At 40.1% G+C, this 10,910-nt stretch overlaps 1 protein-coding gene across 2 annotated transcripts in view; it reads left to right on the top strand.

The window, feature by feature from the left end:
• The first annotated feature begins 10,674 nt into the window (after nt 1-10,674).
• The window catches only part of Chst9 (carbohydrate (N-acetylgalactosamine 4-0) sulfotransferase 9), a 308,385-nt gene continuing 308,149 nt past the window's right edge, over nt 10,675-10,910 (top strand). For both annotated transcript variants that reach the window (NM_199055.3, NM_001364992.1), the window contains exon 1: nt 10,675-10,852. The gene's annotated coding sequence lies outside the window, so the exon portion shown is untranslated. The remainder of the gene's footprint in view (nt 10,853-10,910) is intronic.

Raw genomic sequence — 10,910 nt, 5'->3', positions numbered from 1 at the left:
TTCTACCTGACTCTTCAAGTCTAGAGTTAATTTTCATTTTATTTTTCCATTGACTGAATTGCTACTCCAAAGTTAAGTAGCCTTCCTATCTCTTGAGATATTTCTTCAAAGAACATGACTGACTGCCTAACTTTACCCCTCTCTAACAGATTGGCAAGCCACTGCAGCACCATACGTGATTACTAGAGAAAGATACATCCTGAAGAGGGATATTTAACAAGGCATGGAAGGAATGACTCAATGAATGCATGCCACGCCTTTACCACACTGACATGTCAGGTATCTGTATGCCTTCTTCTGGAAAGCTTGTCTTTATGATTTCTTTCTACCAGATAGAGAGTTGTTGAAGTTTTGTCTTTTACTGTTTATTGTAATGGTAAGTGTAATTCTGATTGGTGAATAAAGATGTCAATAGCCAATAATAGTTGGGCAGAAAAGAGATATGTGGGTGAGGCTGAGGTTTCTGTGGCTTGGGACCACGAGGAAGAAGAAGGAAGAGAAGCAAGAAAAAGTTTCCATGGGAGAGAGAACTTGCAGGAGAGGAGAAAGGAGAGCTGCCATGGGCTAGAGGCCAAGAGAACATGGCCCAGAGAGATGCCTAGCTGGAGCTAAGAGCAGCCCAGATTAAACAAAGTAAGGAATAACTTGGGTTATGGTTAGCAGGTAGATTCTAACAGCACGGAGAGTCGGCAATTGTCCAGCTATTGTGTTGCTTAAGGCACATTACAATATAAAGGCTGTGTGTGTGTCTTTCATGTGGGAATGGTCTAAGGCAGGAAGAAACCCCATGCCTGGATTTATTTAAATACTTTTACTGCAGAGGGCACCATATCAGATGACGAAATAAGACTGAGGACACTGAAGAAAGCACGGTAAGCATATTGTTCTACAGAGACAAGGTGGGCTTTGAGTAAATCATTCAGAGATAGTGTGGATAACCAGAGTAAAGGGTGGAGTTGGTACCACTGGACCAGGGAAGGGAGAAAGTAATCCTGGGTCCCTGAGCTATGAGCAGGTGCTGACATGAACTTTTGAAGCATACCTCATGCCCACTAAACAACTTTGAAAAGCAGAAATGAAAAAAGATAAAGATTTTCTCTCTTCCCTCACTCTCTAACCTCCGCTCCAAGGTCTCATTAGGAAGCCAACCAGAGTTCAGAAAGCCATGGCATTTGTGACAGCAGCCACAATAGGTCTGTTTCACTATGGCTGCTTAGGAAAATGACACTTGGACAGGGCGGGGCAGAAAAGTCTGCCCTGTGACAGCAGACTCCAAAAAAGAGAGCAAGATCACTCACAGCTTTCTCCAACATTGGAGACCAGCGCAGGGCCTCTATATGTCACGAAGGCACGTTTAACTTCTGCAAAGAGTGAATAAATTTTGAGTAAAATTCCAAGTAAGTGGGGACAAGACTTGCTCCAGTAACAGTGGCAGACACTGGCTCACAGGAGTAAGGTTCAGAGTGATAGAGCAGGCACCTGGCATCCTCCTATGTGCTTTCTATATGGTGCACGAGAGTGCATGCTACTGTATACACATGAGAGACACCACACACACACACACACACACACACACACACACACACACACACACACACACACACACGCCAAACATGCACATATCTGAAAAGAAAAAAAAAAGCCACACTACTCCGACTCACATAAGCCCTTCTGGAGACCCAATAAGTGTGACAGTCTCAGGGTGCTTCCCAGCTCCCCAACCTTTAACCGTGCTTGATCTCTCATAGCAATAGTCATAGTCATAGTCCCATATGACTTCAATCTTTCTCAAGCTTCCTTTCCACACAATTTATTAAAATCAAGGTCTGCAATAAGTTGATTGTGCTGTATAAAAGTGATGCCTGAGGCTTCTGACTCAGTTCTTTTCATCCTGGAAGTCTGAGCAGAAACAACCTTTCCTCCTAACCAAGTGTCAGGTCCCATGTTCCTGCAATGATTATAGTCCCATCCTGTTCATTTACTTCATAGGAAATTTTAGTCTCTGGTTATGCTGACTAGTAATTCCCTTGTTTAATATTCTTGTACAATTTTAAAAAATGATTTATTTATTATTATATGAGTACATGGTAGCTGTCTTCAGACGCACCAGAAGAGGGTTTCAGATCTCATTACAGATGATTGTGAGCCACATGTGGTTGCTGGGATTTGAACTCAGGACCTTCGGAAGAGCAGTCAGTGCTCTTAACTGCTGAAGCCTCTCTCCAGCCCTCTTGTACAAATTTAATGACCTTCTTTAAAGATTTATTTTATTATTTTATTTTTGCAAGTGGTTATGTATCTATATGTGAGTACCTTCACATGAGCACAGGTGCCAGCAAGGACTACAGGCACCAAATCCCCTGGAGTTAGATTTATAGGTGATTGTGAGATGCTTAATATGGGTGTTGATAACTGAACCCAAGTCTTTCAGAAAAGCAGTAAGTGCCCTTATCCACTGATGCATCCCTTTAACATCCTTCATGAACACAGGCAGGACCTTGTTTTTCTTGTCTCTATAGTAGCTCTCAAAGGCCACCACAAATTTGCAAGCTATTGATACACATCTCTTAAACAAGAGAATAGAAGCTGCCACATCTGCAGGGGATGGGTGTATGCACATACATGTGTTAGATGGTGCTTGCTGCTTCCCTCTTATGGTACCCAAATTTCTCTTAATTTTTTTTCTCACATTTTCCATCTTGAAGACAATGAAAACAATGTGAGACTACTTGTTTTTGTCTTGTGTATATTACATTAAATTCAGTATTGTTGGTAAATCAACTGCTGTTTACCTACGGTATCCCAGGCACTGTTTGGTGTTGGATGTCAATTCGGGGCTTTGCTATTTCCATGTCTGTAGTTCTCTGAGACTTCAGAATTCAGGACAAGGAAGAACACATGGTAAGAATTTCTTTATAATTTTTGTACTTTATACTTTAATCTGTGAATTACTATGGTAATAACAAGCCAACATGCTCCTAACTTGGCTGGCATAGACCTATTCACGCTGATGAGCATTACTGCTTTACATTTCAGTAGTTGACACAAGTCTCCTTTAGTTTTCTATTTTATTTTCCTACAGACAAGAAATATATGCAAGATAATTGTTTTAGGGAAAATAACTTTGTTCACGCATGTACAATTTAACTGAAGAACGATGTTTAGGAGGGTTTATTCCGCCAAGATGAGCGACTACCCACAGTAGGCAATGCGAACTGTAGACATTACTCTTTCTCGTCCATAGACATGCTGTGGAAATACTTAAGAGAAGTGGGAATAAGACACTCTGCCTTTTCTCTGCCTCCCTAACTTGAACCTTTTTCATTTCTGGTGAGACCTTGCAGATTTTTGCATTATTCTATGAGATTCAATGATGCAATATATCCCTGGTAATTTTTATGGTAAAAATAATATCATTTTATCACTTTTAATGCGTTACTTAAAATTTGTACATGTGGCTATAGAAGAGCTGTTGGCATTTTGCATTTTCCCATTTTAATTTCTAATATTCACCCTACAGACATAGAATTAGAAATGGGTACATTGTGCTTTGGGGGGAGCTTTATGTCTTTCTAGAAACTTTCTCTTCTATGAAGCCTTCAATCAGCTTGCAACAGTCTCAGATTAACCCCTAGACTTGAGATGATATTTGTACCTTCAAACTAGAGCTACCAGCAGCGCGCAAACTGAAACATGTGTCATTTGGGTATTTTATCAGCAGTGGCTATAAAAATGTTCACACAGTAGCTCTGTAGTTTGTGGACATTGGTAGGACAGAAATGACCTGTCACTGGTCAGGTGAGTCTGGAAACAGAGATGCCCAGGCTTCTTATACTGTCTCTGATCAAAATGAGAAAGAAACCCTAGAAGGTCTATCAGCTGTGTCACTGGGAAGGTTTATAAAATGTGTGACTACCTACAGCAAAATATCCACCGTATCAATGTGTCACTGTGATTCCAGAATGCCTTTACCTGAGAACTTTTACAGAACAAGATTGGAATCATATATCAGATATTACAATTAGCATAACTGTGGGTGGTCTGTAAAGTGGAAGGGCATGGGAAAGGAGGAGAAGGTAGGCAACACTGGTATCCTACCACACACCATTATGTCACATAAAAATCTATTTAGCTATCACTTCTGTGATGGTTGCCCCAAGAGAGTTTCCAATTTGAACCGTCTTTACTAGCATGTGTCATAAGAGATAGCTTCTTGAGAGAGAGAGAGGTGACAAAGTTACTCAGGAATGTGAGGCCAACAAGACTCTCAAGAGATCAATACAAGGAGAATGAAAGATGAGCGGGAAGTGAGGTCTGGGAAGTGAGAATAGAAGAGAAGGAAGAAGAAGGGGGGGGGAAGAGGAGGTGGAGAAAGGAGAATGGGAAGGAAGGAAGTGGACTGAAGGAAACAAGAAATGATGGGAAAATGAAGGTGGGAGAGACTTGTATAAGTAAGTATCAAGTTCATTTACTTTACCTTAGTATTTAAAGTGTAAATCAATTTTACAACTATAAGCCAAGAATAACATCATTTTTGTCCTATGAAATGAGGCAGTCTCCCAGTATAAAATCTCTGTCACTATCTCTCACAAATACAAAGCAGGAAGGTAAATACCTAAGGATTATTAACTTTCTATTCTCCTTTTTAAGTATTAGGAGGGAATTTCTTTAAAATATCCTTTTTATTACAATAGAAAGAGAAATGCACCAATATAAAGACAATAGGAAGAGTAGCAATATGTTGGCATAAATTGGGATGTAAAGTAAGCATATGCTTAATTAATGATGCTAAACTAACCCGCTCCTTTTCTCCACTCACTTTAAGGACAAACGCTAGAGTTAATGCCTGCTACACATTCCAGACTTCATATGCTAATTGTGTGATCCTCCCAAGTGTGAGGTTATGGGACTTCTGTTTTGATTTTTATTTATACATTAGTTTTCAAAACTCGTTGTTCTTCATCATTTGATAATGCCCATCTTTCCATTAAAGATAACACATATCGAATGAGCAGTCAACAGAATCCCTTCCTCAAAAAGGTTAGGACGGTCACCATGGTCTGTGTCCCTATCGGCTGAAATGATATTAGATTTGGTGAGGTGAGCCATATATCACAGGCACTCCCCGCGCTGGCCAAGGGGATATTTCACTGCATGGGAGGGGAGGACATAGCATTGCTCTGTGTTCTTTACTGCAGCATTTTATCTTAGGACACACCATTGACAGCCTCTCTCATTTTCATCATTTGGGGCAGGGGGTCTGGGTTGCTCTCCCTTTAGAAAGCACGCACACACACTCACATATGCACAAGTACTTACACACACATACACAAGCCACAACTGCACCCCTGAAAAAGACTACAAAGCTCTTTTAGTCTGTTTTCTTTTACTTACTCACAGGATTTATATATACCACTCTATCTTTGTCTCTGTCTGTCTGTCTGTCTGTCTCTCTGTGTGAGTTTGTCTGTCTCTCTGTTTGCCACTTTCTCTGTTTTCTCCTGAAACCTTAGCATTCCAAATTTATTGATACATGATTTAATCAGTTTATCATCATTTAAAAGCAATGATGGTTTATTAATTTTTATAACCAAGGCACCAACACACAATACTGACTCTAATTAGATGGGTCAGGCTTGATGAATTAATTGATAAAATTTGTGGCAAAAAATCGTCTGTCATTAATTCTCCCTTGACTTGGCAGTATAGAAACTTACAGTATTGAAGACTCATCAATGTAGACTATTTCAAATCAATTTTATTTTGACTTAAATTCTTGAAGTCACTTATCAATTTATTTGATTCTATATTAAAAACTCAAAATTCAACACACCGTGGAAAGCAAAGTTTTACATCCACTATTACTTTATCTTAGTTGCTTTTGTGTAAAGTGTTCACATGGAGTTTTTCCTATTTCAGACCATTGAAAGCATAATGAAATGGTTCAACTTTAATATATTTAAATCAACTAACATTTAAAACAAACTTTCCTTATACAGTAGTATAGCTACAGTCAAGATTTTCTAACTGAAGTTTTGTTACATGACAACACTACCTTTTCTACAATTCTTATTTTTTAAGAGGAAGTTAAAATGTGTTTAGTTTAAGAAATTAGACATATAACTTTCCAAGTGGCTTTGATTTTCCTAAAATAACTGCAAGCAGTTTTTATTCAATCAACCAATCAATACATTCTTATTGAGCTGTTCTATTTACTGAGATTGTTGGTCACTGACTATTCTAACTTGCTGTGAGTGACTCCCTCATTTAGGAAGCACATACAGACAAGCAAGGGCAATGTGTCTTGTCTCATTGTCGTTTTCTATTAATTATCTTATAGTTTTCTGTTTGACCAATGTTAGTTTTCATGATTTAAAGTGTTAAGTTGTTAAAGATTACGGTTCTTCCTCAAATGTTATGAATCCTCTTTCTTTGCATAATTGACGTTTCTCATGGTCTGTCCCCTTTCTTCAATACTCTTCTGATGCTTAATTCATGCTTTAGTATTCATGTGTGTGTGTGTGTATATATATATATATATATATATATACACACACACACAATGTATGTATATATATGTATGTATATATATATATATATATCATATAACTTAATCTTTAAGAGATAAGTATGATTCTAAAAAAAGTAACACCAGACATTTTCTTTATTTCTATAGCACATAATTTCTCTATTCTAAAAATTATAAAATTATTATGTTAAGTTTGTTATGGTAGGTATGAATCAGTGTTTCTAAATTACTCTTTTACTGAAAATGTGCAATGTCTTGCCTTCTGTCTATTTTATTTTTGAGATTAAAAATGCATTCTTAAGTTGTAGAGAGCATGTTTGTATGGCATTCTGTGTGATACCCCACTATGCATACCATAGATAACTTTAGATCACTCAGCCTGTGTTCCTCAGCAGTAGGCAGAATTCTATTTGAATTTATTCTACTGAAGAAAAGTCCACACCAAAATTTTACTTTCTTACTAGAATTCACTAGAAGTCACTGTGAATAGATATGTCATTGAAGGAGATAATGGCCCAAAGACCTTTGCCAAGGTAAGTGACCTTGAGCAGACATTACAGATGTTCCAAAGGTGAAAGGTCACTTTATGCCATGAAGTCCACTGATTCGTACCTGCAAATGCAGTGCAGAACTACATGGCAGATTTGACAAGTTTCATGTGGAAAGATATAGTTCTTCAGATTACAGAGATGGCTCTGGGTGAGACTGCTGCCTGCACAAGCATTCGAACCTGAGTCCAAGCTCCCAGCACCTGTGTAAGTAGCTGGGCATGAACCACTTTCCTGTGGCCCCAGTATTTTGGACAAGCAAAAACAAGAAGATCACTGAAGCCTGTTGGCCACTGGCCTGGCTCTATACTTCATGAGAGACCCTTCCTCAAAAGGACAAGATGGAGAAAGACAGAGGAAGATGTTCTGTCTCTCTCTGACTTCTGCAAGTGTGAGCCCAGTCACAAGCATCTACATGTACATGTGTATATGTCACATAGTACTAACATGCATACATCCACAAGCTTTAAAAAAGGAGTAAATAAACAAATGCCCAGGTCTCAAAGAGTATCTTCATTTCATATTATCAAGGAAAATATTCCCAAGAACCATTTTAAAATATCTTTATTTCAAGTTGTGTATCTTTCCTTTTCTCTAGAATCATCTATAAAGGACCTTGCCCTCTGCCGCAAGACTCCTGATACACTTTTCTTCTGCCTCAGTAGAGTAGTTATGTCCTCTTGATGGTGAATGAGCAGAAAGCTCTTTATCATCTTTTGTCTTGTTTTTCTGCCCTGAAGAAAAAAAGCAAGATAAGATAAAGGAAGTGGCTGTGGCTCCCAGACTATGCTCTGATGACTCCTGTAAAAATAACTGTTTCCAGGTCAATACATCTTTACTTTCCCTCAATAAAAGAGTAGAAGCTGTAAATAACACGGTGTGGGGATACATGTGGTACCCACATGACCCAGCATTGTGTTCAAAATGCATTCTGCTGAGTTCTAACCTTGGCTTCTCATTAAGCCAAGTCATCGTTAATACCTATATGGTCTGAAAACACAAACCAGAAGAAATAAGAGCTATTCCACAATGGTACTATACTCATACCTAAAGTGTGTGTGTGTGTGTGTGTGTGTGTGTGTGTGTGTGTGTGTGTGTGTGTGTGTTTGTACATGTGTGGGTTGGGGAGGGGGTGTGCTTGTGTGTTATAAGTAAGCCTTCATATGGGTTTGTGCATCTGTGCCTTCGGTAACTAGGCATCACATCAGGATAGGATCTCTTCTTAAGTTGCTTTCCCCCTCATTCTTCAAGGAAGCAGGCACACAATAGCCCAGTGAACTTCAGAGATGTGTGTGTCTCCACTTCCTGCCACTAATGCTCACAGTGCTACCAGGACTGGGATTATGCTGGGATTCTAAGTGCATACAGCCACACCTATGCTTAACTGAATTTTCACTTTAGGTGTGACTGAGTTTCTTAAATATCTTCATTATGTACATTTACCACATACCTACCTGGTTGCAGTTCTACAGAAGTGTTCCTACCCTAGAGTTGTGGCGGAGAAACATCTCTTAGGATCACAGTTGTGACCTGCACATTAAAGGAGGATGGATGATGCATATGCTCCAAGTTTGCCTAAAAGCAGTCAACAGTCAAACATGTAACACGAGAAGAAATGTAAGTATGTAACTCTGCAAAATGAACAGCCTGGAAAGCTGAGACATGCGCTATGGAACCACGTTTTAGAAATAATTCCTGATGTAAAAAATAAATTAGTTTAGCTGTAAAGTTAAATAGTGGTCTTTTCACTTCTCAGTAATCATAATTAAATGGAGAGGATGAAGCATTGGACACTGATGTTGGAGTTTGCTTCAGATAACCTTGGATATTAACAAAAGTCAACTTTCAACCCAACTTAGCCATTCAAGACATTTTTCAGAATTTTGGACACAGTTCCATGAATGAGAGTTCATGGTTTCTCTAAGTGTTTGGCATTTTGCATGGCAGATGAATGGATGAATAAATTAAATAGATTATGAATGCTAGAAACTGTCACAGTGAGCTCAAATGCTCAATCTACTGAAAGCAAGTATAATCAGAAGCTGATCCCTGGATGGTGACAACTCCAAAGGTCCATGGAACACTGGGAGACACACGGGGGCCAGTGAATTCATCGAAGAACAGTCACTGCTTGCCTAGGAGTTGTGCCAGTGAAGTACAACTCAGTGAGCACGGATTGTGTCCTGAAGTCACTCAACTGGGGAAGGGCTTCCCTGTAAGATAAGAGAAGACGAACACAAATGCTGGCAAGAAGCCAGGCCACAAAGACAGCCCTGAGGTTTGTCCACTTTGTCATCAGATTATTTGTCTTTTGTTGTTAACAAGTGCTCTTTATATATTATGGATCCTAATCCTATCAGACATCTAAACAGCCAAACTTGCAGGTGCAGAAAGTACAAAGTACCTAATAGGGACTGTAGGGAGTGAAAAAGGGGGTAACTGCCTGACAGATGAAGAGTTTTTGTTTCATAATATGAAAAAGCCCTAGACATCTATCTATTTTACAGTGTAAATATATGTAACAACATCGAATGGGACACTGAAATCATGTAAAATGTCAAATTTCATGGTATGTGTTTTGCTGTAATTTTTAAAATGAAAGTGGAATCCTTGGGAGAGAGGATAGACTAGGTTTTGTTTTAAAGGAACAGGAGTCAGAAGGCCAGTGCTGTAACAGTGTTTCTTCTGTGTACCTAAATTCACCCAGATTAGCGACAATCTCCAAACTCCAAACTCGGCAGAGGCAGTCAGTGTGAAGACAGTTCTAATGTCGATTCAGGACAGTTTCACTCTTTAATGCTTTAAAAGAAAGTTTGCTGGTTTTTTTTTTTTGATTGTTTGGTTTTTTGTTGTTGTTGATGATGATTTATAGAAGCTGTTTGTCTGCAAACTAAGCAAACATGGGTTCACTTGATTTTTTTTTTTTTTTTTTTTTTTGCCCGAGTTTGGTCAAGATAATTGCTATCATAATATTTGGAGCTAATTTTTAAACCTCAGTATGCTTTAATTTTAATGATTTGTTTTTAAATTACCTTAGTCTTGTTCCTCCAAAATTCCTTCACAAGCTGCTAGCTCCTGCTTGTCCGAATTTGACAGGCATGGCCGGAGAACTACTGGGTCTCAGTTATTCCCAGTGACAACTTCATACAAACTCCCTGCTGTAGTCCTTCATAGCTCATCCGGTACTTAGAAGCACTTGGCCACAGGGCTCATCAACCATGAACGGAGGAAAAGGAGCAAGCAAACACAACCTCTGCTCAAGCCAGAGGATTTCTGAAGTCTTTGCAGTCCAAGGTTTCAGATAACCTATTGACTTGTCCTGAAGGACTGATTGTGGGTCAGTCCTAGGGAAAAGAGCAAAGGTGAATTCTCAAAGGACAAGCAAGTCAAGGGCTTCTGTCGCTGGTGAGGCTGTTGTCACTTAAGCCACGGGACATACCTGGGGACCCAGACTCAGAATCAGGGGACTCTGAGCAGGAGTTGGCCTGGCTAGAAGAGAAGATTAAAGGCAGGGGGCGGAGCTGCGGGGCGGCGAGGGCGCGGTTGGCGGCGGCGGGAGCAGGCGGGCTCATAGGCGGCGCCGCAGCCCTAGCCGGTCCGGCTCAGCGGTCTGCGGGACCCGCGCTGCCCTGCTCCCATAGTGCTCCGTTCCCGCACCGAGCGGCCAGTCGCGCGGACTCGTTCCGGAGAGTTTGCCCTAGAGCGCGGGCAAGTTTCTTCCCCAACCCGCTCTGCTAGAGTGGTACCTGCAACAGCTCCAGGGACGGATGCCAAGGTAACTGCACTGGGGCTAGGGGGATGCGCGGTACTCCCAGTCCGGGCGCCTCTGATCA

Source organism: Mus musculus, chromosome 18 (assembly GCF_000001635.26).
Source record: "Mus musculus strain C57BL/6J chromosome 18, GRCm38.p6 C57BL/6J".
Classification (NCBI taxonomy): Eukaryota; Metazoa; Chordata; class Mammalia; order Rodentia; family Muridae; genus Mus; species Mus musculus.
The sequence above is the reverse complement of the archived record's forward strand: the minus strand, read 5'-3'. Positions and strand labels throughout refer to the sequence as shown.